Source organism: Globicephala melas, chromosome 9 (assembly GCF_963455315.2).
Source record: "Globicephala melas chromosome 9, mGloMel1.2, whole genome shotgun sequence".
In the NCBI taxonomy this organism is placed as follows: domain Eukaryota; kingdom Metazoa; phylum Chordata; class Mammalia; order Artiodactyla; family Delphinidae; genus Globicephala; species Globicephala melas.
Window position 1 is genome coordinate 47,320,017 of NC_083322.1, and position 26,364 is coordinate 47,346,380.

Genomic DNA, 26,364 nt, shown 5'->3' on the forward strand with positions numbered 1-26,364 from the left:
ATGAAACCGCACATACACATCCCCTACCCGCCCAAAAACGTTCAGTCACTGAAGTGGTTTCTTCCTGCTTCTTGTCTCTTTCTTTAGTAGATTCTGATCTTCATAAACATTGCTCCAAGTCAAAAGAAGAAGCCAATGGGAAGAAGAGAAGGCCTGAGGTGTACCTGAGGTTGGCAAAGAATCTGGGACAGTTATGTAATCAGAAGCCACCGTTTGGAAATGCTGGGGAAACGAAAAGACCCTTGAGTCATCGACTTCTCTATCTAGCGCTCTCAGCTGTGAAGTCACCGACCACCTCCACCTCTGCTACAGACACGCACAACCACCCACTCCATTCCCCCAGCAGGTGTATGTGTGGGGTCCACGTCCCAGTGACGTGCTGAGGGAACATTCTCTGGTACTGCTTTCTCACCACCACCAACATGGCTAAGGATCACTGAGCTTGCGCTCAACTGAAGCAAATGACTACATGAAGGGACAAACACCCTAAGACGTGGAGTTGGTTGGTCCACATTTATCCCTTTGTAGGTTTGTAGTGACTGAAAGAACAAACACGTATGAAGAGAACCTTCAGAGTTAAAATCCCTCTGGAAAAACCTTATCTTCCTTTCTTGGGATTGGCCCCAGTGAAACACACCACGGTAACCTGTCAGATATGAAAGGGAAGACTTGTTGAAGAGGGATTATGGAAAAAGGAACTAGCATTTGTTGAGCACTTACTATTTACTATATTTCAAAAGACAGATACGTGCCTACGTGCCCAGCACTGGGCTTATAAGTAACGATTGTTGACATTCACGGAGCACCTTCCAAGCCCTGGGCTACGTGTGATAGCCTATTTAGTTCTCACAAGAGCTCTCTGACGCAGGTGCTGTCATGATTGCCACTTTCCAGGTGAGAGGTTAGTAACTTGCCCAAAGTCACAGAGCTAACAAGGGACAGAGACAAGACTCAAGCCCAGCCTGTCAGACTCAACTTGTCCAGCCCAGTGGGAGTATGAAATGACCTTGCCTTTGAGGAGCTCATGCTTCAGCAGAGGAGCTACCTCAGCACACTCTCTGGCACGTAGTAGGCACTCAGTAAATGACTCTGTTTGAACCCAATGACACCTTCATGAAGTGGGTAAGACGATTGCTATTTTATAATAAAGAACTGTGTGCTGAGATATCACCCAGCAATTAAGAGACAGAGCCAGGACCAAGACCCAAGGCTGTCTAGTTCTTTCGTGCTCTCTGCTCTCAGAGAGAGGCGTGATGAAGACTTCACACCCTAGCATACAAGGAACATTTGGTTCATATTTTCACTGGTGTCATATTTTGGAAGCTGCCAGCAGTCACATTATCCTGCCAAGTCAGCCCCAAATGCTCCAGTGTGTGTACAGCTTCCTGGAGCTGGGGGGTGGGGCAGGGGACCCAAAACAAACAGATCAACCAAAAACAACAACAAGGAAACTGGGGGTGGAACCATCAAAAGGAACGAAGCGGGAGGGGGAGAGGGTCTGCACTGAAGGCTCCTTTGGAGCCACATGTGTTCAGGGGCATCTTGCATGGTTCCCCCAAGGAAAGGCACTCTGGCTGCTCTAAGGGCTTCCTGGGGGGAAGGGTGGGGAAGGCGCAGAACCAAGTAATTAGGAAAGTAACACATCACACATTGTTGGGTTTTTGTCTGGTTTTGTTTGTTGAGGTTGTTTTGCAACTGCCATGAACAGACCTCAGATATTCGGAGCAAAGCAGCAAACATTTCCTCCTCACCCCATCAAGTATATTCAGAGAATATTAGCTCCTGAGGCCCACTTTCATTCTTAAGTAAAACTTGGTTCCAAAGATTCTTATTTTCTTCTTCCACTTGACTTTGCTGCTGAGGTGCACAAAGCAATGTTCTCTTTCTGCAAGCCTAGTCTACAGATATACAGAGGCTGTCCGAAGAGAGAATCCATTTGCAAGATAAGTGGCTCTAGAATCATCTGCTCTGAAGGAAGCCTGGCTCCATCACAGAGAGTTTGTGTATAAACTTGCTTTCTTAACTTTTAAGATTAGGAAGCAACCCTTGACAGTGAGGGCCTCACAAGGAAGAGTCATGGCCCCATTCTGCTGAGATTTTGGGGTGGCAGAGTTCTCTCCAAAATTCCTTCCTTCAAATTCTTCACTAATTAGATTTTCTCTGGCATCAAAGGGAGTGAAACAAGCTCAGGAAACAGGGCCAATCGCTTCAGGTGCTGAGAAGTAGGCCAGCAGGAGAGGATTTCTCACTGTGTTACGCTAATCCATGAACACAGTGACGGGCCTAAATGTGAATCAAGGTAGGCTTCTTTCTCTCATTTTTTCTTAAGGTACAGTTTCCCCTCTGATGGAGAGATGCCAGGGGAAGAATGTCTCCCCTGAAGTCTCTTGGTTAAAAGGGGCAAAGGTTGACCAGTTCAGTTTTGCTTTGTTTCTTCACCACAGTGCAAAGCTAGATACCAGCCCTCTTCATTAATCCGTGTCCACTGTTATTCTTTTTCTAGGAAAACTGACAAACTAGCTCTCTCAGGGGAGCCTGTGCTGACAGAGGAGAGAAATTACAGCCTGGGACACCTTCCCATGGGGTGGAGGAGACATCTTTGTTTGCAAAGGATGCTTCTGGTCAGATCACTGCCAAGACTTTTTTCTTCTCCCCAGATTCCAACTTCATAATCACTTAATATTTCCCCATAGATTGATTCAGGCACATGACAAGAGGAATCCCACAAGCTAGCATGGGCACTACCAAAACCTTGACTTCATTTTATGGCATCGTTATACAAACATAAAATAACACTGATTAACCGGGGGAGGGAGCAACAGGGGAAAAAGAACCTTCTGAATTTTGTACAGAGACCAAATTATTCCAAGTTCCAAAACTAAATTTTCCATAACAAAATTATTCACATTTAACTTTCTAATCACCCAGCACCGCTGTCTTCCATGTGCTGTTAACTATGACATCTGACTTCTCTCAGGCGCTGCCAATACCATGCCCCCGTCTTAGGCAACCCTGCTGCATCTAGGTATCTAGGGCTGGGTCAAGCTGCAGAGGGAGAACCTGATGGCAGGAGAAGCATGTGTCCCAAAGGGTCATTATCATCTTAAGTTAATTACTGTTTTATATCATTGGTCATTAGGTAGGGAGGCACGATGCATAATGACTGAGGAGGTGAGGGGTAAGTGGGTCAGGGAACAAGTTAATAGCTTAGAGCCTATGTTGGCTGCCCCCTCCTCTACTGTTTGGCGGTGTGACCTTAATACATACAGGTGCTCAATAAATACTTCTGGTATGAATGAATGACTAAACCTCTCTAAGCCCAGATTCCTTGTCTGTAAAATGGAGATAATTGTTGGGAGACAACTCTCCATTAAGTCTCTTGCCATTATGTTTGTCTTACAAGCAGAGGCACTCATGGCTGGTACTTTTCCAACATGTTTGTATAGCGAACAGTAAGATAGATGTAGTGTGTCCATCTGGAGCACGGGGCAGGTTTGCTTACCGTCCAGTATAATAAAGATAATGTCTGTTTCTGGAGCAAAGGTCAGGCAAGGTTTCTTACCACAGTATTAAAAGCAATGGATCTCTAAGCTTGGGGTTAGCTCCTCAGCCATAACATAAACCTACATAGGCCAGTGCACACCACCCTGGTAGGACCTGGGGGCCAAGGGAAACTGATGCAAAGATGAAAGTGATGCTGCTTGCTGGCTGTCAATAATAACTTTATTTCTGACCCAGGAGTTTCATAACTTTTTCCAGCATCCATGAAACTGGCAGGCTAATTTGCTAGCTTGCAAGTAGGGTAAAATCCCAGATCTTCACGGCGCTTGACAATAAGAGTCTCTACCTCATAGAGCTGTTGTGAGGATGAAAGGCAATGAGCAGATAATGAGCTCTGTAGTGTCTGGTCCAAAGTAGGTATTCAATTAAAATTAGCTTCTCTGCTATCGATGTAATGAATGATCTTTTAATATGTACATAATCAAACAGCATAATATTATATATGCATTCACTCTATTCAATAAGAGAATGTAATAGAAAATGTAAGTGATCTTAACCACATGGACAGACTTAGTTATAACTCAAGATAAACTTTGATATTGAGTCAACATGACAGGGATTAATATGGCTTCAACCATATACTATACAACCTAATGGTTAAAACTCATAAAGGGCTAGATTTACATTCTAGCTCTCCCACAAACTAGAAGACCTTGGGTAAATAACATGGAGTAGTTTCACATTCCAAAATGTAGAAATTTAAAGTATCTACTCTTTACCAAATAACATGAGGATTAAACAAGACAGTAATTTGTAAGATGTCTAACATAGCACGTGGCACATGATCAACATTGACTAAAGGCTGAGTATCTATTATTTTATTCAAAGGATAATAACATCAAGAAAAGAGATGTGATTCTATTTGTGGAGCTATTTGTGTTTTCCAAAGTATTTTCATATGAGCTCTTTTAATCCTCTCAGTAATTCTGGGAGGTAGACAAGACAAAGATGGCCTGACTTTACAGGTGGGAAAACTGAAGTGAAGGGAGGTAAAGTGACTTTCCCAAGATCAAAGATCTAGCAGGTGGCAGGCATTTTAATTTTTTAGAGTTTCTTTCAATGTGCACAGCCACCAGAGATTATCAAAAGGTAAAGATCTCTCTATACTTCTGAGGAGCAGAGCTCACGCTTTACCAGGAGTTGAAGAATGCATTTGGCCCAGCTTAACAGCTTTATGGGCTTAGAGCTTTCAACCAAATGCAAACTTTCGGTGTGTGTGCGTTTAGGTTTTGCCAAGAGTAGATGGCTTTCTATTTTTAAAAAGGAAAGGAAAGAACACTAGAAGGTATTTAAATCAAGCTCTAAAGTCTTCTTGAACATCAAATAAACTCGTAGAATACAACATTTTGATGAGTTAAGTATAAATGAATCAAAAACATATGGACGAAATTTCCCTTGAAATACACAAAGGTCTGAAAATTACGAGGGAAAATGCATTGATAAAATATGTTTGGGATTTTATTGAAACCAAAACATTTACAAAACGATTACACATCCAGATTCACCCAACCTCCCTGTGTTCTTTATAATGGCCCAGGCCAGCCTCCTTAGGCCTCCCCAATGACAGGCTGCCAACTATTTCCTTCCTTGCCAAAAAAATCACTGGACTCCAAACCACCCCACAGCAAGGTTTGGATGCTGTCTTGTGTGCGGTTGATGAAACACCTTCAGCCCAAATCGTGTGTATTCCAATTCTCCTGTATTTTGAATTATCAGCCTTGATGAAATGGCTCTGTGCACCCATCGTATTGAAGGCCTTATTATACCAATTTCCGCATAAACGGTTTTATAAGTGGCTATTAAATTAAGCTTCCAACCTGCAATCCTAAAGTTAGTAAACCATCAGGTTACTCTCCAGGCTTGTAACATTAGCTAAAGATGAATTTAAAAGCCAGGGCAGAGGCTGGCACAGAGGAATAGGACTACAGTATATCATGCAACTACGGGCACCACTGCAGCGGCTTCTAGCAAGCTGGCAATAAGCATGTGATATTAACTGAAGCCCTTAATTTAACGAAATGAGATCAACCAACTAGTAATTAACAAATTATTCTTAAACAGACTTCGCTTAAAAATTAAGTCGAACTACCATTTTTCTATAACTCGTCAGGAAAACGCTGACTGGTACTTAAAGTAAACACAACTTAAGCAGATGGTGAGCTCTCACAGAGCACCAAACCTATACTTAAATAAATCAATGTTGTCAGACTCTAGTGCTACATGGCTACTCAGCAGAATTCATGGGCATCTTTGCAGGATTTGGAAATGATTTACTGTCACGTGAAGATGACAGCTGAAAGCTCTAAGTTTTCCTGCTGGAATGTTCTACACCCCTGAGACAGGTAAAGTCTACTGGAAGGAAGTGTTTTTCAACTGATATCCCAGAAATATGTCATAGAAGGAAAGAAGATCTGACCCATCTGAGTACAGACAAGTGCTTCCGTGTTTGTTCATTCACTCATTCATTCTCTCATTGAAGAAATAAATCTACTAAGTGTTTACCTGGTGGCAGGCAAGTTGCCAGGCCCTGGGCCCACAAAACTGAACGATACTTAAATTACCCACAAATCACAAAGGCACAGAAAGACCAAAATAATAATGCCACTTGCTAAATTCTATTACTAGACTGCTCTAGAAAGCACTTTGCGAATCCTAAGAATGAAAGAGGTTACTCCATTTGAGGGATTTAGGAACACCTTCAACTTCGTATGTGCATCTTAGAGGAGGGGTAGTATGGCATGGGGGTTGAGAGTATAGGTCCAGAAATGATGGGCTGTACAGGTTCAAATCCTGGCTCCACCACTTATTGGCTATGTGACTTTGGGCCAGGTTCCTCCTCTGCAAAATGATACTGATAATGGCAACCAGCTCACTGTAAAGCTCCAATGAGTGCCTGGTACATAATAAGTGCTGTTATCTTAGCCAGATTATTATAGGAACTTATTCAACGAAGACTGAGCAGAAAAAATATTACAGTTAGCAGAATAGCATGTGTAAAGGCAATGGTTAATGAAAGGTCAGGCAGTTGCAAGCATGATGAAAAATTCAGTGTAGCAGGTTCCTAATGTATGTGTGGAGATGAATCAGGTATAGGTTAAGGTCATATTGTCAATGACTTTATACACGAAGCCAAAGAGGTTAGATTTTTATTCCCATGGGCAGTTGAGACCCAACAGGGGTTTGATAGAGTTGGCTTTGGTGTTCCAGATCATTCTGCCTGCAGTGTGGGGCCTGGGCTAAATAAAGGGTTGTGTGCGTATGGTCCACACGTGATGTGGAGACAAAGCATCATATAAAGGGTCTGGTTTTGTTTGTTTGTTTTTATCACAAGTAGAACTGTCTGTGGTCAAGGAAGACAAAGGAGACACTGCTCTCTTTGGTTGCTTACCAAGGAAAACTGTGGGACACACCCAAAGCACAGCTATTCCCACATACTTACCCTGCTCTCCAAATTTTGGGGGTATCTAAATTTGCTTCTTCCCTCACCCCACAAAATGTCAGACCTGGATTTCAAAACTTGCTGTTGGGAGCACACTGGCAACACGTCAGTTTTATTAGTTTTAATGGTGTTCACAAATCACAGAGCGTTAGAAGTAGAAGGGAATTTATGGCAATTGCTAAATCCAATTGCTCCCCACTTGGGGGTCCCTGGATTCCTAAGCAGTCTGTGAAAGTAATAACAGAGTTCAGTTCACTTTTCAGTATTTCCAAAAGCTTAACATATATTTAAACATTTAATGATTCACAAAAAAAGCTCTCACAAGCCAAGTACAATGCCAGCTTTACTTCTGGCTGGAAACTTTTTGATTCGGCGTGGTACCATCAGTCAGCTCATGATTATCACCGTTTCTGATTTACCACGATGAACGCCTTCAGTTTTAAAGAAAACGAATTAATTAATACTTACCGAGTAGAAAAAAATCTTTCAAATATAAAAATTAAAGTAAGAAAACACAAAGAGGGCCTTTAGGGTGTAAAGCTGGGATTCAGTGATCTCTAGTCTACCCTCAGCTGCCCTGTCCCAACACTCCCTTAAACAATAACTTGCTGGTTGAGTCCACACCCTCTTTCCCATCCCACCTCCTGCCCACTTTTAGAGTGCAAAACATACTCTTTAGTGTGACTGTCTTTTGGAGGTGAAAACACAAATCAGCATGTTGGGGGCTATCGAAACGTTGAAGGAAACCCTGAACTTCAGCTCTCAGGAAATGAAGGAGTTAAGCAGTATCTACTCCTGGATGAAATTCTATTATATAACAGTAAATGTGTCTCTAGATAGTAAGGGCTTCAGGCAGGATTCTTGTGCTTTGTCTCCTTTACACTCTACCCAGTAAACACTTAAGGCACTGTATAAATGATGCATCACCATGCATCCCAACCACAAATGGCTCCTGAATAAAAGCCTTTTTGGATAACTGGGAAATATCACACACAGGGATGAATGCCAGTGTTTGCAAATGCACTCTGAGCCTGAAAGTTACCAGATTCTAATCTCACAAATGTCTATATTCTCTTTTCTGTTCCAGAACAGGTTTAGGACTATAATTCCAAAAACAATCATACAAAGAATACTGCGCATGTTAATCATCGAGTGACTGCATTTAAGAAGTGGGATGATATTACACTGCTTATAGTTAACAGGATTGTATCTTTAAACACAGCTATTAATATTACGACTACTAATAACAGCACTTGCAATTCCATTTAGTTAGACTATAGTACCAACTGCACCTTAAGTTTCACGTTGTTACATGAAGTAAGCTGTGCTTTTACTGTACTTCTTGAAATCAATGACCACTTAAAATTAGGATTCTGTAGGGACCCAGTAAAATATCTGGTGACAGAACTAGAAAGCATTTTGTATTGGTGGAAGGTGGTGGAAGGAAGACCTATGGATTCAAGACTTCAGTGGTATTTTCGTCATACAGATAGCTTTATCTGAAGAAGATGGAATGGTGGTCTCTCTTGGCAAGCTTTACAGACCTTTCCTTGTGCTCCCAACACTGTGTACAGTATGAGGAAAGGAAGCACCCATGACAGAGAGCGAATGCTGGCTTTGCCACTTATTAGCTACATGATCTTGGGTAAAATTTTCAGTCTCTCTGAACTTCAGTTTCCTCAACAGAATAGAGATAATAATACCAGCTAAATAAAACAATGTAAGTAAAGTATTTAACACAGTGCCTAGCATATAGTAGGCATTAATCAAATTAATTGATTAATCAGAAACAGTAATAAGAAGTCTTTAGCCGTGCCCCTAAGAATCCTTTCAACTGATCATGCAAGTGGCATCTTGTGAGTAAGAGCTGAGACCTCTGAGGGATGCTGTCACTGAATCAGTGACATCAGACAAAATCGTGACCGAATTGCACCAAACCAAACAACTTCTGATGCTTGCTGTCCTTCTAAAAGTGGGGGAAGGACAATTAGGGACAGTTCATCATTTGCTCTAACATAACCTTTGCGTTACCTCACCAGCATAGTATGAAATTACACTCGGGGACTTTCATATAGCAGAATAAATGCAGCCTGTTCTCCCAGATTCCATCAGCTTGGTAACATATCCTTAAATCTCACAGTCAAATGCTGCAAAAGGCTAGGCTGGTCCCATTTATCAGAGGCAATGATTAGTTCAAGGAGAATCTGGGAGAATCCCGGAGTCTTTCTTCTACTTCGGAACCTAATCCTAAAATTCAACATTTGATTATTTCCTAGAAGAAACCTGCAATGGAAACTCCACTGGGTAGGGAAAAATGATAATTGCATCTAAGCACAGGCAAATAATTGGCTATCAGGAGTCTCAGACTCTTTGTACTTGGCATATTTAAGATACTATAATTCAAGTCTGAAGGGGAACTGAATGGTTTTCAATTTTGCTACCCCTCCAGAAATCCATCTTCTTCAGATGTTCCTGCTACCCACAACCAAGGGAATAATACACAGATGAGTAATAAACTGGTGCTGTTCTGTGCCTACTCCCCAGGCCACAGAAAGAACAAAAACAAAACAAAAAACCACCCTCTGCTGTTCTCTAGCAAACACACAGGGAAGCTAAACACAAGCCGATAGATTGTTTGTAGTGGGGCTGAGGTCTCAGATATGCTTCAGAAACATCAGAAAACATGGGTGATGAAAGGCCATATGCGCAAATGCACACACAACGGACACAGGCTACAAAATAAGACCTCTGCAGCTTGAGAAGCAAGGGCACGAAGCATTGATTTTCACTGGAGAGGGCATATCAGGTTACAGGAATGCACACATATTTTAATTTTTATGAGACTGAAGGCTCACAGAAACAACAAAAAAATTCCCACTTTGCGACACACTAATGTAGCCAGTAAGGGCAACTTTAAAATAAAACAAAGGGAAAGGCTTAATTGTGTTATCAAAAGGCCTTTGAAAATAAACTGTAATGCCACAAGCCACTCAGACATGTTCTGTGACACTTTTAGTCTCCTGGCAAGAGAAAGGCTGGAGCCAGGTCACATCCGCAAATCCTCTCTTTTATATAAATAAGTATAGATGGGATTACTCACCCCTTTCTGCTTTCTCTAAAGAATAGTTTTCGTTTCCCAGGTAAATCAAAGACTCACCAATCTTCCAGCTCTCAGCCCCAACCCAAGAAGAGAAAGTAAGCAAGGCAGAAATGTGGTTTCATACCAGAGCATCTTCTTCCAGCCAAATGTAATTTACAGCAGAGTGTCTAGTTCATCTGTCACACGAGAATTACACACCCTCGCCACTTACCCTGAAAATAAATATGCGCTCCTCATTCAGGTAAATGAGATCGTTTCAGAAATAAACTGACTCCCCCACTAAAACTTGCCTTCCGCAAAGAAAAGAAATGTTTGAGATGTTTCTGCTGATGAAGACGATGCCACTGACACTTAAATTTAAGAGGCTGGTTGTATGGCCCTTGTTCATATGAAGGCCAGACCAGAAGAAGCTAGAGGCCACGAGAGCAGGAAACATCTGATAATAACTATGCTAAATCACCTCTTAGCTCTTATCAGCAAGCAAAATCTCCCAGGCAAAAATGGAGGGGAAGAGGTCAAAACACACATCTCCACTGACAATCATACATCTGGAAAAAAACCAACCTTACAAAATGACGCTGAATTTTTACTAGCCCACACAAAGCTCTTAACCATAGAGCTCCTTTCACCTGAACTTCACAACAGCCTTGTAAATTAGAGAAGGTATCATTTTCCGATTTAGAGACTGGGAAACTGAGGCAGCATGCAGTTACCTAAGTGTCCAAAAACTCACAGCTGGTTATAGGTTGAGTCAGGGTGAAAAAAGCCAGGTGGCCCAAGTGATAATTCCAGCATTCATTCAATCCCTCTGCTTTTAGAGGAATTACAACACATGGTCTCTACTCTTAGGGTGCACATGACCTAATTAGGAAAATAAGACGCTCACGCACTAAATCAAACAACGCCATTGAAGAAAAATCACCAATGCTATGCATAAACCCTTTTCACTCTTTTCAACTCAGAGCCATATTAATTTTCTGAATTTAACAAAAAGATTCTTAATCAGTCAACACACATTTTCGAACTTAAAACCGCACAGTAAAAGTCAGGGCCACTGGTCAGAACGTGTCCCATTTGTTAAATTATTTACGCCCACATGACTCTCCTATTGAATATCTAGGTAAACTATAATAGTCTTAGGTATAATTATTTACCAATGACCAGATTTTATGGTTCACCTTGAAGGAAAAAGAAGTTAACGTGGTTTAAAAACCAACAGTCTCAAATATTTAGCTATTTTTATTAGTGAGTTACAATGATCTGTGGTGATATAAAACTTTATAATTAAAAATTTTTTTTAACTTTATAATTTTTTTGGCATTCCCTCTTCTTGGAACTTCAAAATTTCTAAATATTTTCAACAGACTTTCAAATTTCTACATTTTAAAGAATTCACTTAGCATGGGGTAAAATAAACATAAGGAAGCCAAGAAACTATTAATACTAGGCAACAAAGTCTCCACAAACAACTGAATCTGGGTGTTGAATTTGGGGCATTTGATTGAAATTCCATAAAAGGAATGAAGAATTAATGATCTAATAGTTGTAATAATTAGTAATTATATTTTCAGAGGCTCTAAGAAGAATTAATTAGAGCATACCTTTGAGGTATTATTATCTCCATTATAAAACGAGGAGCGGAGATGGAGCCGGGATGAACCAGTTGCCTCTGGCCACAGGCAGAAAAAGCAGCGAGCGGGCTGTCGGATACCTGAAATTCCTGAGCCCCACGGCCTCCTAACTAAGCCTGCTCACTCTGAGCTGGCATCAGGAAGTTCATTCTTTACATGACATAAACAAGTAGCTATCTTTTTTCTTTCGTTGACTATTCCTCTCTCTAGAGCTACTGACCCCCTTCAGTTCTCCCATGTGATTCTTTTCAGATTTGGTTTCCTTGGCAAGCTGCCACCTAAAAGTGTAGTTGAATCAAGTGAGATAAGTAGAAGTCTGGATCTTGAAAAAAATTTTATTACAGGAGAAGGAAAGGGAAACAGGCAGAAAAATATAAGGAAGATTCATGTAACTGAACCAATAACAAGAAGTGACATTATTCTAAAAGTAAACTGTGTTTATATATTTACAAGCTCAGATACAAACCACTATATCAGGAACTAAGAACCACAAAAAATAAATTTAAACCTTTTTACATGATAGAAGTCTATGGCTATATTTATGCCTCTAAATTTTTAAGAGTGCATACCCTTGCCATATTAAAAAATGTAAATTTCAATAAGCGAAACATTACTACTCTAAAAGAAAAATGGGGACTTTCCCGGCGGTCCAGTCATTAGGACTTCGCCTTCCAATGCAGGGGGTGAGGGTTCGATCCCTGGTCGGGGAGCTAAGATCCCACATGCCTCGCAGCCCAAAAACCAAAACATAAAACAGAAGCAATATTGTAACAAATTCAATAAAGACGTCAAAAATCACCCCCATCAAAAAAAAAGAAAAAATAAACTTTCTAAAACGGCCAAATGGCATAGACAGACATGAACAGACAATTGACAAACTGCCAGTAAATAAATGGATATAACGTTCAACGTCCCTTTTAATCAAATAAAAGCAAATTAAAACAATTTTGACCTAACAAATTGGCAAATGTCTCTCTTTTAGTGACTACCTAAATCCTGGTTAGAGGTCAAGTTTGACAGGCACTCGGCATAGCCTTGATGATGATGAGGCAATTGGTACAGGCTGTTTGAAAGCAATTTAATAAAATGTATCAAAATCCATTTGTTGGATTAATTCCTTTGGAAAAATGAGAGATGTAGATGAAGAGTTATGTGAAAGAAGGGTCATCAAAACGTATGCATTACCAAAGAAAAATTCAAAATGGACTAAGCATCTAATAATAAGCAGAATGACTTAAGTAAATTATGACAAATAGAAGATTATACAGTCATTAAAATCATATTTTCAAAACATACATCATGAACTTGTGGAAATGATCATAAAATAACGTTAAACAGAAAACAAATCCAAACACAAAACTGCAAACACTCTATGAATTATAGCTACACGATATGGATGGATAGACATAGATTATATGAAGGATATACATCAAAATCACCAACAGTGATTGTCTTTGGTTAGAATTTTCTTCTTTACATGTTTCTGTATTTTCTATGAGTTTTTTTCTTAAATCAGAAAACAGTACATTTATCTCTAAAATTAAAGGAAAAAAAAGCCAAGAGAATCCTTGAACTTCAGATTTAGCTGGCATTTTTTCACATTTTTGTTCAAGCCAGCTAAAATTCATCTTGACTCAGAAAGGAACACACCAGCAAGTAGACTTTAGCATTAGGATTGGCCGATTTCCAGTGTTAAAACTTTGGAACTTTCCTTTCCTAGTTACCCTTGCAGGAAAAAGAGATGCCCTATTGTTCCTCTTCGGGGTATTTTTCTCACAAGGTCAGCTTCAGAGGGAATTTGGAGGAAAGAGAATTTACCAAGACCACTATTTTAAATGGTGTGCTCTAATTTTACAAGCCCACATGACACTGCCAAGCTGCCTCAGTGCCTGCCGGCTTAGAAAAGAGCTCCAGGACTACATACAGGCACCAGCCATAAATGACACAACCGAAAAATGATTGCGGCTTGTTTGAGAAAATATGCACAGAACATGCCAAAAAGACTCCTACACTGGATGTTTTTCTGAATGAATTTCTTGTAAGTCCTGTCACGTGAAACTAATGTAATACTAGGAATCCCTATGATATGAGGACCTCATTCCAAATGCATCTACCACATTGCTTTTGCCATTGGCTGGTCGAAATACACAACACTTCACCTCTGTGTTAAATGAATTGCCTAATTCAAACATCCTATTATAAAGTTTCAGTGCTTGTTTTATCTTTGCCCAAGCATGGCTTTAGTTAATAGATTTCAGAATCTTTCTTTGAAAAACAGCTCAATGCAATAACAAATGCAATTAGAATCACATACACAGAAAAAATTATTGCTGCTTGCAGTCACCCCAAAACCTGCAATGGCTCTCCACTGCATTTAGATTGAAATCTAAACTCCTAACCTGGCTTAATACACCTCACCTCCAGCGTCATCTTGTAGCATTTAATCCCTTGCCCACTACACTCTGGACATACTGGTCTTTTTTGCTTTTTCTCAACCCTGGCAAACTCATTCCCATAGCACTAGGTCTCCTCTGTATCTTAAGAGAATATTCTTTCCTATGACCTCCAAATGATTAGACTAGCTTGTTTTCAGGTCGGGGTTAAAAGTAATCAAGTGAACAATGGAAACAACCTAAATGTCCATCAACAGATGAATGAATAAAGAAGATGTGGTATATATATACAAGGGACTACTATTCAGCCATAAAAAAGAATGAAATAGTGCCATTTGCAGGTACATGGATGGACCTAGAGACTATCATACTAAGTGAAGTAAGTCAGACTGAGAAAGACAAATATTATATGATATCACTTATATGTGGACTCTAAAGTATGACACAAATGAACTTAACTACAAAACAGAAAGACTCACAGACATAGAGAACAGACTTGTGGTTGCCAAGTGGGAGGGAGAGTCGGGGAGGGATGGATTGGGAGTCTGGGACTAGCAGATACAAACTATTTTTATAGCATGGATAAACAGCAAGGTCCTACTGTACAGCACAGGGAGCAATATTCAATATCCTGTGATAAACCATAATGGAAAAAAATATGAAAAAGAATGTATATATGTGTAACTGAATCACTTTGCTGTATAGCAGAAATTAACACAACATTGTAAGTCAACTGTACTTCAATAAAGTTAATTTTTTCAAAAAAGTAATCAAGTGAACACGTGACTTAACAATCCTGTGAAATGGCAAATTAAAATTAACCTATTTTTAATTTGGTATTCTTGCTTAGAAAAGACTGACCTTTGTTTACCTCCAATATTTAGAAGGTACCTTTCAAATGCTTTCCTGAAAAATACAGAGGTTATAAATGTCCAAGCATGAGCCAAAGGCAGAAACAAAAGAATGAACCAGGATTCTTTATTGGTCACAATTCAAAATCTAGACGTTTCCAACATCAACCTCCCTTGTCTGTCCTAATTATTGTGTCTTAAGGAAGTCATGGTGCTTATTTCTCTTATTTCTTTCATTTCAAAAAGTGTAACATTATTAATGCCATAACTACAGCATCAACTCATAGTATTATTTACAAGTACTGCTATATCGGACAGTCTTTGAGATGTCTCCTAATTATCCCAATCTTATGATATACATGTGTGTAATCTCCTCCCCTGAATACCGGCTGGGCCTATTGACTTGTTTCTAACAAACAGAATATGGCAAATGTGGGAATTCCCTGGAGGTCCAATGGTTAGGACTCAGTGCTTTCACTGCCAGGGGCCTGGGTTCAATCCCTGCTCGGGGAACTAAGATCCCGCAAGCTGCATGGCACAGCCAAAAATAAATAAATAAATAAACATTAAAAAAAAAAGAATATGGCAAATTTAATGGGATATTGTGTCTCTGCAGTTAAATTACCAAAAGGACTGTGACTTCCATCTCTCGCTTTCTCCCTCTTAGAACCTTGCTTACTCTTACCCTGCCAACAGCCATACAAAAAAGCTTGCACGTGGAACTTGAGGCCTGCAACAGCCATGTGAGTTTAGAAGTATATCCTCCCTTAGTTGAGGCTCAGGATGGCTGCAGATCTGGCCAACATCTTGATTACAGCCTTGTGAGACCCTGAGCCAGAGTACCCAGCTAAGCCACAGCCAGACTCCTGACCCACAGAAACTCTGACTTAATAAATATATGTTGGTGGGGGGGGGGGCTCATTTGATACACAGCAATAGCTAACTAATACAACTATATACTTGGCATTTTCTTTTCTTACCATTAGGATTGTAATGAAAGGAAGCTTAGCTCCCCAAATTATAAGGATAAAATCAGGTCGCATGGGGATATAGGATATTCAGAACTAGAAATAATTAATCAGGATTTATTCTCAAAGGGAATAATAACTATATTTGGTACATTAATCATAATAGCCACTCATAACGTATATAGCATTTTTAAATCCAGCTGGTGTTTTCACATTCAGAGGCATTTGCTACTCTTGAAAAGTTTATGAAGTAGGTATGATTATGATCTCTATCTTACAGATAAGGAGACTGAGACTCAGTAGATTTCATGACTTCCACGAAAGCAAGGACCTTCTCTACCTTGTTCACCGCTTTTCCCCAATGTCTAGCACTCAACATATATTTGTTGAGTGGGTCTCTCCCACAACAATGTTCTCTATAAAGACGGTGACTTTTTTCATGAAGTTCTCCAATTGACATATATCAATCAATCAATCTACCAATCAGTTTCTACATATAACTGTGTCACACACCAGTATCGATTCATGGAACCAGTATCTGTGTTTCCCAAACAACACAGCCTCCTCTGAAAGCTCACTCTAGCTTTAAAGACAGTAAAGAGAAAAATCTCTAATTTAATCCTGTTTTTCATATAGGTCGACACCACCAAAAACAGAAACTCAAAGCAAACAACCCTTTCTCGGTAAATCAGACCTCTTCCCTCACAAATGATTATATCATTTCCTATAATCTTCCAGTATGAGGCTGGAGACAACGGACCTTTCCAAGAGCCACCAAAGAAGGTCATCAGCCGACCCAGACCCCCATCACTCCCCCACAACGCTCCCACCCCTCCCCCGCCATGCCTGGCCTCTGTCCCCCAATAAACATGGTGAGTAGGAAGTAATAGATCTTGTCAAAGGTCATGATAAAATAATCTCAGGCGATGCCAGATAGAGGATTCCATAGAAATGCAACAAAACTGCTGATAAGGAAACAGGAGGTGGGGGGATTTTGATTGGGAGGTTTATATAAGCCTTAAATTCCTTTTCTTTTCAAAGTTTCACAGTCAAGTGATCCATTCAGTCTTCAACCACAGTCCAGCCTCTACTCACTGTTACCTAATAAAAAAGTGTTTGTTCACAAGAAACACATGGAGCCATGAAATAATAAATTAGTCTACGTTTTAAGAAGATAAGAAAATCATTAGGTACGATTACCCTTGGAACTATACTATATGATTACAAAACGGAGGAACTGCAACGTATCACATATAAGGTAATAAATTAATAACAGTCATACACTCATTTAGCAAATATTGAAGAAGTATCTGCAATGTGCCAGCACTAGATGTTGGAAAAATGGTGATGAACCAATCATGCATGACCCCTGACGTTTCAGAATTTAGATTCTACTGGGACATATGGATTTTAAAGTTTTAAAAATTAAAAATCACTTAAAGGAATATACATTTGAAAACAGTAAATGAATGAAGGAAAAGTTCAGGGTAGCTTGAGAATTTAATAGGGGGACCGAATTTAGAGTAGGGAACCAGGGGAAAGTAGCAGTTATCCAGGCTGTAATGGTCTAGACAGAGGGCACAGCATATGCAAAGACCCCGCAGCTGACAAAGGCTTGGTGCTTTCAAGCACCTGAAATTCCACTGTGATTGGGGCTGTGTGCTGTGAGATGAGGCTGGCCTAGATGATGCCAAAGACTGTGATCTTGCCTCTGCAGCCCCAAACCCTTCCCTAAGTGGCAGCATCCCACTGTCTACTGGAAGCCTCCTCACACATAACATGCCCCAAATCAAGTTCTTTGTCTTTCCCACCAAACCTTCCACATCCCATCTGTTGATGGCAACTCTATCCTCCCAGTGTCTCAGGTCAAAAACCTTAGCACCCTCCCTGACTTCTTGCTTATCCCCACACCCAATCTGTCAGCAAATCATTTCAGCCTTTACCTTCAAAATTAGCCATTAGCCAAACTCCTTCTCAAAATCATCTACTCCAAGCCGCCATGGTCTCTTCCTCCTAACAGGTCTCCCCATTGCCCCCCTACCCCCTATACAGTCTGTTCTTCAACCATAACAATGGAGGTCTTTAGAAGTGATGAATTCTCTTCTCAAAACTCTCCAATGGCTTCCTTTATTGCTGAGATTAATATCCAATGTTCATAGCATGGTCTGCAAGCCCCTACATGATGTGGCCACCCACCTCCTTACTGTCTCCATCCCTGCTTTCACACCAGGGCCTTAGTATGAGCAGCTCCCTTTGCCCAAAAGCTCTTTCTCCAGATCTCCACAGGAATTGCTCCCTCATTTCAAAAGCTCTCTACTTATAAGTCACCTTCTCAGAAGTCACCTTCTCAGTCACCTTCTCACCTACTCCATCTGGAAAGATGAAAGAGCACACTGTATCCATTTCCCTGGCTTCATCTTTCTTTTTGGCACTTAACTGCTGTATGATGCCTCTCTAGTTGTATAGAGATGTTGTCTGTTGATGCCCTGCCATACCCATAGAACCTGGGAGAGTTCTAGCGAAAGAGGGCAAAGGTACACAGTTAATGATGTACTTTTTTGGGCTACCACATGGCCATCTCCAGATCACATAAAATTACAAACTCCTAGGAAACTGATTATGTCTAATATTTTACTAAGATCGAGGTTCTGGAGAAACAAGAGAAGGAGAGAGAAGACTGGTCAGGAGGAGGGAGAAGAAGGGTAGGGTTTATGGTAGACAGGTCAGGGTCTGGGGGAGGAAGATAGCCCTGAGGTTCTGTGACAGGCACTGTGGTGGAACAGAATGTGCTGAGAGAAAGGGGGGCAGAAATAAAAGGAATAAAAAGAATGCGAGGGTGCCCAAGACAAACCTTGACTCAGTCATAATCTTGCCTAGGCTCAACTCTAAAGGAAGATTTTTCAACCAGCATAAGGGGAAGGAGATGAAGGTCTTCTTCAGAGTACATATTCCTCTTGCCAAAAGATTGGTCATGTGTTTTTTATAATCATAAAAAAAAAAAAATTCCATAGCAAACTTAAATGTCAAACAATAGGGGATGGTTAAGAAATTATGGTACAGCAACTCAATGGAATATGACGCATAATCATAGTTTTGAAAACTATGTAGCAACATGAAAAAAATGTCTGTGGTATAATTTTAAGTGAAGGAAGCAGAATTTTTAAATGTGTCTATGTTCTGATTGAAACTGTTTAAAAATTACGTTCATCTCTGGACAAATGAAAAAATCAGTTATTCCCTAGGGTTGTGAAAACCAATGTGATTTACTCATCTCGCCCCATTTTCGGAGTTCTAAAATGCTATTACAATAGTTTTTAAGCTATGGGAACGTCCATCAATACACTTAAAGAATCGCCCTAGGCTGGTCCTCCCAGGAACACTCACCATACATCAAACATGTCATGCTGGTAACAGGAAATTCATGACAAAGAACAATGTTTGAGTATCCTGATAATCAATTCACTCGGGGTTAATTAACCAGCGACTCTGTGTAAGGGACTATATGTTAGGTTCTGTGAGAGAAATCAAAACTGAGCAAAAGGCAATTCCTGCTGTGATGGAGCTGATGATCCAGGAGAAGGAATTTATGACAAACCCCAAAATAACCACAATATGACTTTTTTTAGTCCCAAGAAAAATATTAACAAAGCACAAAGGAATTAATTAATTTTGCATTCAGTTTTTGGTTTGAGAGATCTGGAGATGAGTGTTTCCACAAGTGAGGGGTTAGGAGACAAGAACAGGTGTTCCAGGGAAGATGAGAGTCTGAACATGGCAGAGAGGCACTCAACACAAATAAGAGTTAATTATGGGTCTGGCTTGAATATGGCGTATACCCACCGGGATGGTGGCTGGCGTTAGCCTAGAGGTCTTAAAACAAATGCTTGTAAAGGCTCTTGAGCAGGGAAATGAAAAGTTCAGAGCCATAAAGTAGAAAAATTCATTTAGTAGCCAGAATGGAAAGAGTCTGAGCTCAGGGACCAAACAAAATGGCTCCAAACTCCAACGCCTCCATTTACTAGTTTTGTCACATTATCTGGCTTGTCAGTCAACCTCTGGGCCTCGCTTTCCTCATCTATAAAAAGGATAACTCCAGCTCCTAGGTAGGTTTGTTAGGAAGGATGACATGGTAGATCGAAAGAGTAGGTTCAGTAAAGACTCAATAAATCATTCTGTTCCCCTTAATTCTCAGTTCAGAGAAGGAACTGGTGGAGAAGAAAGACAGGGCAGAAGGGTAAGGATCACAGGACACGGTTCATGTGGGACCTAGAAGAATGGGCAGTGACATGTTCATGATGGCCAAGGGAAAAGGCAAAGTCAGCAACTGTCATGAAGGTTCAAGCTGGGGGCTCAGAGGATGATTTTGGCCCCCACTGAAATGGGTATGTCAGAAGGAGAAATGGTATGAGGATTAGATCATGTCTGAACAATTTGAAAATTAAGGAACAGCAGCAGCCCATCTAGGAAAAAATGGTCAAGGTGAAGCTAGAAGTCAGGATTCATGGCCCGGGAGAGAGGCATGGGCTGGAGACACATGGCATACGCTGTAAGATTTTTAGTAGTTGACTGTTCCTATTACCAAGGTCTGTAATGCTCTTACCTACCTTTCTCCACAGCTCATCTTTATATATCCCAAATATGTAGAGAAATTGTTGGATCAAAATACCGTAGTTGGCATATAGTCTAACTAACTTTAGCATCCTGTATTTTTCTCCATGATGTGTTATCTCTTTTTAACAGCTTATAGAGATATATAATTCACATATCATACAATTCACCCACTTAAAGTTTACAATTCAATGGCCTTAGAATATTCATTCACAGGTTTGTGCAACTATCACCACAATAAATTTTAGAACATTTTCATCAACTCAAGAAGAAAACAGGGCTTCCCTGGTGGCACAGTGGTTAAGAATCCACCTGCCAATGCAGGGGACATGGGTTCGAGCCCTGGTCCAGGAAGATCCCACATGCCACAGAGCAACTAAGCCCATGCACCACAACTACTGAGCCTGCACTCTAGAGCCTGTGAGCCATAACTACTGAGCCCGCGAGCCACAACTACTGAGCCCACGCACCACAACTACTGAAGTCCACGTGCCTAGAGCCCATGTTCCACAATGAGAAGCCACCACAATGAGAAGCCCATGCACCTCAACGAAGAGTAGCCCCCATTCGCTGCAACTGGAGAAAGCCCACCCGCAGCAACGAAGACCCAATGCAGCCAAAAATAAATAAACAAAATAAATAAATGTATAAAAAAGAAGAAAACCCACTTCCCTCAGTAGTCACCCCCGAGTCCCCAGCCCCACCCTCAGCCCTAGGCAACCACTAATCTACCTTCTGTCTCCATAGATTTGGCTATTCTGGACCTTTCATATAAATGAGTCATACAATATAGAGCCCTTTGTGTCTGGGTTTTGTTTCTCAGCACAATGTTTTCAAGATTCATGCATGTTGTAGTACATAGCATTACTTCATTTCTTTTTATGACCAAATAATTTTCCAACATATAGATATACCACATTTTGTTTATCTACTCATCAGTTGATGGACTTTGGGTTATTTCCATGTTTTGCCTATTATGAATAACCCTGCTCTGAACATTTATGTACAAGTTTTTGTGTGGACATATGTTTTCATTTCTCTTGGGTGTATACCAAGGAGTGGAATTGGTAGATCATAAGGTTTATGTTTAATTTTTTGAGGAATTGCCAGACTGTTTTTCAAAGTGACTGTACCACCTGACAATCCCACCAGCAACGTATGAGGGCTCCCAGTTCTCCACATCCTCATCAACACTTGCTATTGTCTGTCATTTTCATTATAGTCATCCTAGTGGGTGTGAAGTGGTAATCTCACTGTGTTTGTTTTTGTTTTTTTTTTTTTGCGGTATGCGGGCCTGTCACTGTTGTGGCCTCTCCTGTCGCGGAGCACAGGCTCCGGATGCGCAGGCTCAGCGGCCATGGCTCACAGGCCCAGCCGCTCCACGGCATGTGGGATCTTCCCAGACCGGGGCACGAACCCGCGTCCCCTGAATCAGCAGGCGGACTCTCAACCACTGCGCCACCAGGGAAGCCCTCACTGTGGTTTTGGTTTGCATTTCCCTGATAGCTAGTGATGTTGAACATCTTTTCATGTGCTTACTGGCCACTTGTATATCTTCTTTGTAGAACTGTCTATTCAGATGATCCTTTGCCCATTTTTAAATTGGTTATTTGTCTTTTTAGGATGATATGTTTTTAAAACACGAAATTTTGTCTTCTGTGTTTTCATTGTGTAAAACAGAGGTAGCGCATAGGCATAAATTGGCCATCAACAATTAGAAAAGCAGAATTACTTCTCTTCCTGCATTGAAACACCTATGTTCAACTTGATGTGTCTGTTGCTTATGGGAACTGGTGGCTTTTGTCCTTGTCTGTAAATATTAACACATCAAAACAACGGTTGTTAAGCCTGGCAGGGTGACAAACTACAGTTGTATTTCATTCTTTGTTCTCAAGGTTAAAAGTTGGTGCTGCCCTTTTGGCATTGCTCTTTCACAAACTCTGAAGACAAATTCAAGGCCAAACCAAGGACAATGGCCACATCAGCAAATTCATTCATCAGTGTAATATATATACACCTATTTTAAAGTATGGACTTGTTTTGTTGACTTTGTCCATTCCTGGTAATGTATAGACCCCCATCTCTGAAGGCTTGTTCTAAGTTTTTCTGGGGGTCCATCAGAAGTCTATTTTAAACATGTGCTAAAAAAATGTCTGGTTATGATTCCCACAACTCCCAACCTGCCAGCTCCCTTAGGGTCCCGGTACTACTTGCCCTGGGTGCTACCTTCTTGATGGGCATACTTACTGTTATGGGCTGAATTGTGTCCCCCAAATCTCCAGTACCCTAGAATGTGACTTTAATAGGAGATAAAGTCTTTACAGAGGTAGTCAAAGTAAAGTGAGCTCTTCAGGGTGGGCCCTACTCCAATATGATAGGCATCTTTATAAAAAGGGGAAATATGGACACGAAGACAGCCATCCACAAGCCGAAGAGAGAGACTTGGAACAATTTTCCCACACAGCCCTCCGAAGGAACCAATCCTGCTGACATCTTGATTTTGGACTTCTAGCCTCCAGAACTGTGAGAGAATAAATTTCTATCGTTTAAGCCACCCAGTTTATGGTACTTTGTTACACAGGCCTAGCAAACTAATATACCTGGCCATGCACTGGACCCCCCCTGAGTGCCAGAGCTGTGGTTGTCTTGAGGGGTGAGGCCCCTCTCTCTGACACAAAACGCCAAAGCTGCACTGCCTTGCAACCCAACACCTGCACTACAGCTTTTAGTTATAGTGGCTCTTTGAGTTTTTGTTCACAGTTATTTTTTGTTCTCTTCCAAGGACTCTGACACAAGCCCATGGGGCACCGGGCCAGAAACCCTCCCCTCCTCTACCACCACAAAGGACAGTCCAGACTTCATTACTGGGTCAGGCTTCTCCTGCCTGGCTCCCTCTTCCCTTAGAATGAATAAACCCCTCTCCCTTCCCTTATCGAATAGTTAATCAATTCTCCAGTCATATTGATCCTATTTCTTAAATGGCTTTTGAATCTGGCACCATCCCAGCCCAAGCCACTATCACCTCTTGTCTGGACAACCACACTAGAACCCTCACTGGGCTTTCTGCCTCCAGACCTGCATCCCCTCACCCTCCCACAACATTCTGTTGCAAGGACCTATTTGGTGTCTCTCCTACCGGTTAAGATTTGGGAGGAGAGGGACTGCGTTGGGTTTCGATCATGTATCCCTAGTACCTGGCACGTAATAGATGCTCGGTAAATAGCTGATAAAGGCAGGAAGGAAGGGAAGGGGGGAAGGGGAGGAGAGGTGTGGGTTTCTATTCCCTTACAGAAACCAAAGGCTCTGTTTTTTCATTGCTCTTAGTTGAACATATCCTTGCACTGAGAAAGGCAATCAAGTCAATACAAAGAGAGATATTTAAATAATGCCAAATGGTGTGTGATTTTCAAACTAAATGATACAGCTTTCTATATACAGGATGCATCCAGATCCGAGCCAGTCTCCAGAAAAGAGACAATCTGAGCCGCGTATCTAATTATTGTCCTCCCTGGATTTTCCAATATGTCAGAATCACATCGCACATCTGTCACCTCTCTGCATTGGCCTGAAGTACAGAAGTCCTCTTTAGATTTCTGTTCCTCCCATTAAGACACTAAAGCTGCTATACCTAACTTAGAACAAGTGGTCTATGCCTTCTGTTTCTCTATCCTGGGAATGGGTACAAGCAAACCTTATCCCTCCTTTTTGTTTAAATCATGGTAAAATACACATAGCAAAATTTACTGTGTTAACGATTTTCAAGTACACAGTTCAGTAGTGTTCAGTATATTCACACTGTCGTGCAACCAATCTCCAGAACCCTCTATTTTTCAATAATAAAATACATAGTTCTTAAGTACATAGTTCTTAAATAAAATCATAGTTCTTAAATAACAAGAACTATGTAAAGGAATATAAGAGTTCCTAAATATACCTCCTAAAATATCTGCTAAATGTTAAATAAAGATTAAGCATCCATTTACAGCCTTCCTTTTAAAGATACTACAGTTTTTTTGCTTCAGGAATTTAAAAAAAAAAAAAAGCATATTTCCTGGAAAGGGTAAAAATGAATCTTGAGTTAAAGGGTTAACCTGCCTGTCTTAAGAATGTCCCTCCCAAAAGGGCATATCAAGCAATTATATGTAATTTTTTTCCTTCCCTGATTTTTCTGAGTGCTTCTGAGGCACATGAAAAAAATACTTGTGCTTCTCTGCCAGAACTACCTCCATCCAATGGGAAGGGATCACTGTTTTGTTTTGTTTTTTAATGTTTTGAATGGTTTGAAGATTAGCATGGGTATTTAGCAAAAAGTACAATTTCAAATTACACGCTGCTTCGTGGTGCCAAAACACTGTGCACCATCATCTTTGATGACATCCACCAACACAGCACTAGAATGGTGGTTGTTAGTCATCTGGCTTCACAAAGCTGGAAGATGAAATTGTAAACAATGTGAGCTTAGGCAGGCCTTATTAGAAGAGTGTCTTAAAAGATGGCTTCAATTTTTTTAATCTAGCAATATCTTTTAGTCACCAATATGTGTATCTAAATCAATTGCTCAAAAGGAGGAACAATTTATCCATGGGCATCCTAAAAAAGATGATAATCACATTTACAAGTATATATGCCAATAACATCCTGGTCTTCACCGGCTAAGGTTTTTGTTTATATACAAGTTTAACCACCGTAACCACATATATGTGTGGTCATTAAAATTACTTTAACGTTAGTATAATGCTTAGAAAGGGACCCAAAGTGGCCCCTCCCTGGCACTGGTCACAGATCACACTATTAATCCCACCTTGTATCTCATCCACTGAAAATACAGAGGTGTAGACAGAGACTGCAAATGACTAAGTCCAACCCTAGTCATTATTAGGAGAAAACAAAAACCGAATACTCCAAAGCACATGGCTCCAGGTCAAGTATGAAGACAGGACACTGGTAAAACAAGAGTTAAAATGTTTTATTAAAGACAATTCAAGAGCTAGGGCTAAAGTCTATTTTGCTCAATAAATGAATACCTAAAACCCTTTCCTTTCAATACCCAAAAGAGTTTAACAGTTTACATCTTTAATCTCATAGTCTCTCCACAAAGTCCTCTAACAGTCAATCACAAACTAGCCTGAAGAAAGTTTCCCTAGATACCACCAAAAACACAGGTTTGTAACAGATGTCTCCAGCAACTTTTAGAGCAGATCCCATGTTAAGAGGTTGATATACCCATATGTATTTGTTAATCAGTCCAGGTCTGTACACGTAGCCTGAAGCTGGGAAGTAAGAGTTAGCAGAGAAATCACTGATGCAAAAATAATGCATGGAAAAGTATCAGAAAGAACATTATTTATAAATTCAAAGACAAATGCAATAATATACACAATTGGGAACTCCCCATCTGGAAGCCATCCAGAGCAGTGCTTATATTTAGGTACTAATAAACACGAGCTTTTAGCTCACACTGATCACCTTCTAATTAACGAACACAGTATCAGTCTCTCAGCTTCTCCATCTATAAAATGGGAATTAAAGCTGTGTGGGGCTTCCCCGGTGGCGCAGTGGTTGAGAGCCCGCCTGCTGATGCAGGGGACACGGGTTCATGCCCCGGTCCGGGAAGATCCCACATGCCGTGGAGCGGCTGGGCCCGTGAGCCATGGCCGCTGAGCCTGCGCTCCGCAACGGGAGAGGCCACAACAGTGAGTGGCCCGCGTACAGAAAACAAACAAACAAACAAACAAAAAACTGTGTGTTGGTCTTCCCTGGTGGCTCAGTGGTTGAGAATCTGCCTGCCAATGCAGGGGACATGGTTCAAGCCC

General features: G+C 40.8%; 1 protein-coding gene across 3 annotated transcripts in view; it reads right to left on the reverse strand.

Annotated features, from left to right (window-relative positions):
• CREB5 (cAMP responsive element binding protein 5) overlaps nucleotides 1-26,364 on the reverse strand; it is a 412,090-nt gene that overhangs the window by 375,713 nt on the left and 10,013 nt on the right. The gene's annotated exons all lie outside the window — the stretch shown is intronic.